This window comes from Trichechus manatus, unplaced genomic scaffold (assembly GCF_000243295.1).
Source record: "Trichechus manatus latirostris isolate Lorelei unplaced genomic scaffold, TriManLat1.0 scaffold00210, whole genome shotgun sequence".
NCBI lineage: Eukaryota > Metazoa > Chordata > Mammalia > Sirenia > Trichechidae > Trichechus > Trichechus manatus.
In genome coordinates, this window is record NW_004444146.1 from 3,052,603 (window position 1) to 3,059,093 (window position 6,491).

General features: G+C 38.4%; 1 pseudogene; it reads right to left on the minus strand.

Annotated features, from left to right (window-relative positions):
* Positions 1 to 5,027: 5,027 nt before the first annotated feature.
* On the minus strand, positions 5,028 to 5,819 carry LOC101345162 (vomeronasal type-1 receptor 2-like; annotated as a pseudogene).
* Positions 5,820 to 6,491: the final 672 nt, after the last annotated feature.

Genomic DNA, 6,491 nt, shown 5'->3' on the forward strand with positions numbered 1-6,491 from the left:
GGTCCTTGTAGGGTTATTAATTGGCCTAATTTCAATATGTCGTGTCTCAGGGAATAGGGATGCCTGAGGAGAGGAAAAGAGACGGGGGAATGGCTGGTCAGTGGAGCAGTCAGAATATACACAACATTTATTGGTTAAGTTCACTGTCTTATATGGGCGTGGTTTGTGGCACCCCAGAACAATTACAATAGTAACATTGAAGATAACTGATCACAGATCACTATAACAGATATAATAATGATGAAAAAGTTTGAAATATTGCAAAAATTACCAAAATGTGACACAGAGACACGAAGTGAGCACGTGCTGTTGGAAAAAAGACACAGGGTTGCCACAAATCTTCAATTTGTAAAAAACGAAATATCTGCAAAGCGCAAAAAAGTGAAACACAATAAAATGAGGTATGCCTGTGTCTTATAAGTAATGGTGTCTTGATTTTAATTATGATATGTAAAAATTCTGTGAAAGAAGAGCCTGTTTTCTTTTATTGTGAATATATTTATAGTTATGGGAAATATTTTATTTAAGGATGGCTGATTGAGATATAATTTATATAAGTTAAATTTATACTTCTTAGGTGTACAGTTCTAGGAGTTTTGACGAATGTGTACAGTTGTGTAATGTTCCTGAGTGGGGTAAACAATTTGCCCTCAACTGCTAACCTAAAGGTCAATAGTTCTAACCGGCAGCATCATTAGGATTGGTGTCACCTAGTGTGGTAGCTTGTGGTGTCACCACCACCCTCACCATGTAGGCGGGGCTGACTGGTGGCCCCCTGCCCCCCCGGTGGGTAGAACAGCCCCTCCCAGCCCCATTCCTGTGGCTCCCCGCAGCTCTTCGTGTCTCCCATTGGCCAACTTCCAAAACCATGAGACCCTCCTCTCTGCCCAGTGGTGGGTGCCATGGCCTGACTGCCCGTACCCTGACTGACAGGTGAGGGGGGTACATGGTGACTAGTTACTGCACTGGGTGACACCAACCCTAGTGACTGGGGGAGGTGATGAGTTGCTGCACTGGGTGATGGGTGACACCAACCCTAGTGATGCCACTGCCTTGGCGGCCCCTCCCCTGGCAGTGCCAGCCCACCTGCTGCTGCTGCCACGGACCCTACAGTCGTTTTGGTGTCATCCCTTTTGACAGTGTCAGGCGGTGCAGTCCACACTCCTCCACCCCCCTAGTGACATCACTGGTTCTAACCCACCCAATGGTAATGCAGAAGAAAAGCCCGGCGATCTGCTGCCATTAAAATTACAGCAAAAAACCCTCTATGGAACTGTTCTACTCTGTAACACATGGGGTTGCCATGAGTTGGAATTGACTCCACAGCAACTAACAACAACATACAGTCATGTACCCACCACCACAGTTTAGGTGTAGAGATTTTCCATCACCCCAAAGATTTCTTTTCTACCTCTTTTAAATTAATACCCTCTCCCCAACTTACACCCTGGGAACCACTTATCTAATTTCCTTCTCTATAGTTTTAAGTTTTACAGAATATCATATGCATGTAATCATACAGGAGTCTCTGGGTGGCACAAACAGTTAAGCACTGGGCTACTAATCAAAAGGTTGGCAGTTGGAAGGTGTCTTGGAAGAAAGGCCTGACAATGGTTGACAGCAACTGGTTGGTTTTGGGTTGGAATCATATAGCACATAATTTTTTGAAATTGGTTTATTTCACTCAACCTAATGCCCTTGCTGTTGTTATATCAATATTTCAATCTTGTGTTATCACTGAGGGGTATTCTATTGTATGAATATGCCACTGTTTGTTTTTCCATCCCTTAGTTGTTAGACATTTGGGTCATTTCCAACTTTGGAGATTATGGTATAACACTATAACCATTTTATACATTTTTTTTTTTTTGGTGATGTAAAATTTTTATGTTTATGTGTAAATATTTTAAATATTCTGAAAATTATATATTTCTCAATGATTTTCTCTTTAGATTAAAATTTTTTATGCCATTTGTCTTAGTTATTTAGTGATGCTATAACAGAAATACTACAAATTGGAGGCTTTAACAAACAGAAATTTATTATTTCAAAGTTTAGGAGGCTACAAGTCTGAATTCAGGGCGCCAGCTCTAGGGGAAGCCTTTCTGTCTCTGTTGGCTGTGGAGGAGGGCCTCTTATAAATTTCTGCTCCTGGGCAATCTTCATGTGGCTTGACATCTCTCTTCACCCATCTCTACTTTTTGCATGCTTGTTTAATCTCTTTTATATCTCAGGAGATTGACTCAGGATACACACTACACTAATCTTGCCTTATTAACAAAGAAAACCCATTCCAAAATGGCATTATAACCACAGGCATAGAGGTTAGGATTTACAACACATTTTTGGGGCATACAATTCAATCCATAACACCATCTTAAATGAGTTCACAGAGTTTTACAAAATTCTTGAGAATGTACCAAAAAAGAAAAAAACATTTGAAGACCACTGATATATCACAAAACCCCAAAATTGTCTCATGAAAGAAAGTTGCAGCTTTAAATATTTGCCAAGATCAGAGAATAGTGATAGTATGAAATAGTCATATACAAGCTTTCTGGATCCCTTATCTGACCTCACTCCTGATACAATGATCCTGGCAGGGATAGCAACCTTGGATTATTAAGTAGGAGAAGAATGGTGACTTTGTTACTTGCCCGACAACAGGACTCAGCTTGGGGGTGGGGGTAGTGCAAATACATGGCATGGGCATATTAAATGCTGCTTGTATTGCATAAAGGAGTCCCTGGGTGGTGCAAATGGTTAAGTGCTTGACTTATAACTAGTAGATTGGCTGTTTGAAGCCACTCAGAGGCATCTCTGAAGAAAGGCCTGGTGATTTACTTCCAAAAGATCACAGCCATTGTAAACCTTATGGAGCACAGTTCTACTCTGACACACATGGAGTCACCGTGAGTTGGAATCAACTAGTTTTTATGTAACCGTGAGCTCAGTCTAATCATAAGAAAAGAACGCATCAGAGAAACTCCACTGTAGAGATACCATAAAAAATACCTGAGTGGTACTCCTCAAACCTGTCAAGGTTATGAAAAAATAGGACAGACTGAAAAAATGACAGGACAGGCACTGGAGAGACATGATGACTAAATGTAATGGTGTATTCTGGATAGGATCCTGAAACAAACAAACAAAACAAGACATTTGTGTTAAAACTGGTGAGATGGAATAAAGCATGCAGTTTAGTTAATAATACCGTACCAATGCGGGTTTCTTGGTTTTGACAAATGTACCATAGAGTTATAAGATGTTAACTTTAGGGGAAACTGGATGAGGGTTGTCTGGAAACTCTCTGCATTATATTTGCAAATTTTCTGCAAATCTAAAATTATCCCAAAATAAAATTTTACATTAAAAAATGGAACTGGTAAATATTGAAACTTTTATAATTTAATTACAAAGTTATATTAAATTATTTCATATGTTTGAGTTAGTATAAGGTCCCTGAGTAGTGTAAACAGTTTTCACTTGACTACTAACCAAAAGGTTGGCAGTTCATGTCCAAACATTGTAACCACGGAAGAATAGCCTGGCAAAATACTTGCATAAGATTACAGACACTGAAAACCCTAGAGTGCAGTTCTACTCTAACATACGTGGGGTTCCCATGAGTCGTAATCAACTTAACTGCAAGGACTTTGGTTTGGTTTGGTTTTTGAGGTAGTACTTTTCTTTTTTTTATTTTTAAGGGTGTCCGTTTTGCTGCCTTGGTGATTTCAAAAGCAATAAACTCCTATTAAACAAAACAGATTCATGTCTTTTGCCTTCACTTTGCTACTCTTCTACTGCTCCAAGCTTGATGAAAGACTCCCCCATAAACTTGTTTCACAAATTAGAAATTCTTGAGTCCACCCTGATACCTGTTTCATACCAACACTGCCAGCTGGCATCAAGACATAACACAGAACAATCTATCTTCTAAAGATCCCCAAAATCCATTCCATTTTTTTCCAGACGTGAAATTTCTATTTCCTTCTTACTTGTTGTCTATTTAAATATCAGCAGACATATCTTTCTTCTTGTTCTTTGTGTCCCTGCCGTTCATTATTCCAATGTTTAACTGAGAATATTTTTAATATGCTAATATTTCTCCAGTCCCTGCGTGGCACAAATGTAAGTGTTCAGCTACTGATCAGGAGGTTGTAATTCAAATCCACCCAGTGGCACCTCAGAAGAAAGGCCTGGCGATCTGCTTCCAAAAGATTATAGCCATTGTAAACTCTGTGGAGCACAGTTCTACTCTGACACATATGGGGTCACCATGAGTCAGAATCGACTTGACAGCAACTGGTTTCTGATTAATTTTTCTTTGTAAGCATAATCATATTTCAAATGACCACCAATTCTTTTAGGATGTAAGGAACAATATTCAAAACATGACCTCCAATTCCTGCAAAAACTAAAACCTAATTTTCCCTCTAGTTTCACCTCAGGACACTTGCGTGACAACACAGGCCACTCCCCCACCCCAGCTTCTTGAAGGGCCATCCCTCATGCTAGTCCCTTTGATGGAATGTCCTTAAAATCCCATGTCCAGTTAAATCCTGAGAACATTTAATATCTCAGATTAAAAGGTACACACTCAAAGACATTTCCAGTATCTCTGCAAGATTTCAGAACAAACTGTGTTATTATTGATTGGACTCTGAACTTCTCCACTACATCCACTAATAAAATACAATTATATACATATTTACGTAATAATGTCATAAGATTTTATTTACTATTGCTATTATTATTTACTACTTGTTTTTTGGAAAAGAATCTCTGTCTCATTCACCAATGTGCAATGAGACTGGCTCATAATTAGCTTAAGATTCTGTGAACAATGAGTACATAAATAACTGACATCAGTGACAAAACAGACAATTTATATTTTTCTGATGCAATGAAGGGATTGTATTTTCCTTCCAGTGGGCACACAACAGAGCCTGGATACACTGGAGTCATGACTAATGAGAACAAAGGGGCTGACATTTGGGAAACACACATTATTATGGCAGAAATATTCACCAGACACCAAACTGGATTATTAAAAACAGACCCAAAAAACTTGAAAGATGAGGGAAAGGTAAAAAAGATACAAAGGTACTCACTAGAACAAGCATGGTTTGGGTGGGCCTGGTCTCAGGGGAGGATCTGGGGGAGGTATTGTTCTTATGAATGTTTTGGACTCACTGCTTGTGTCTGTACGGGATGAAAACTATGGAGCTACTGGCCCAGATCATAAACCCTAAACATACCTTGGGGAATGATAATAATACTGCATACATTGAGGCTGTGGTTTTGTCATGAGGAACAGAAGAACAGTATCCAAAATATAATTTTTTTCTAATGGTTTTATTACTCCAATTTCCAATTATATAGATAGGAAACATATTTACCAGCGTGTTAAGGATCCAGCAGAGGATATTGGAGAGGCCAATGTGCTTGGGGGCTTTTACTTAAAGCTCTGCCTATCTGGAGTTCCAGGGGCTGATGGTGATGGCCTGGAAGATATTCAAGAGGCAGGTACTGCTAATGGACACACCTCTGCCCACTCTGTAAACATAGAAAACAAGTTTGCATTCAAAATCATTGAGGATATTTTTCAACATAAAAGCTGCCATGGGCCCTGGGATCCCTCTAGAGAGAATGACCAAGGAGTACAGTCAGGTGACTGAGAATCAAGTCTGAGGGGCTTGACCTGCATCCATTCAAACGTAGGAAGATATAATGGAATAAAAATGAGATTTCCTGAGGATTCCACTGACTATCTGGAATAAGAAGATCATCCCAGTTTTCAAATCCACAGAGGCCATTATGTTATTTTCCAGGGCTCAATATCCACATTAACAAATAGACAATTCTGCATGGAAACATGAGTTGTGGACTACTTATTCAAGGAAAATAAAATCTCAAAGCCTCTATATACCATTACTTGCCTCTGAGATTTTCTTTCTAAAATATATATATATCTTTTGTTAAGAAATTACCAATATTGATGTGTTTCCTTATATAGCACTTACATTGTATGGTTGCTTTTATGAATACTTTACCTGTCCTAACTTATTTAATATTTAAAACTCTATAAGTTAAGACCTAATATTATTCTCTTTTTATAGACAAGGACAATTGAGCTAAATGAGGTTAAGTGACTTATCTAAATATTGGTAAAGTCAGGGTTTGAACTTTGATAGCCTTGTTGCAATTGCATTGGTGTTTACCATTGTGCTGTACTCTCATAGCTACATGGTTGTGTCTTCAAAATATCCATTGTTATATTTGAATTTTTTACAAGTTTGATTGTGCCAATTCCTTGTTTCTGCGTAAATATTTATTCTATAGACCAATATTCCTTGTGAATGAAGATGCAAAAATCTTAATAATATATAGATATGTGGTATAATTTTCCATGACTAAATTAGATTTACTAAGTATGGATCAGTATTAGCCTAGCAACAAAAAGAATCATATCATTTTTGTCAGTGGCA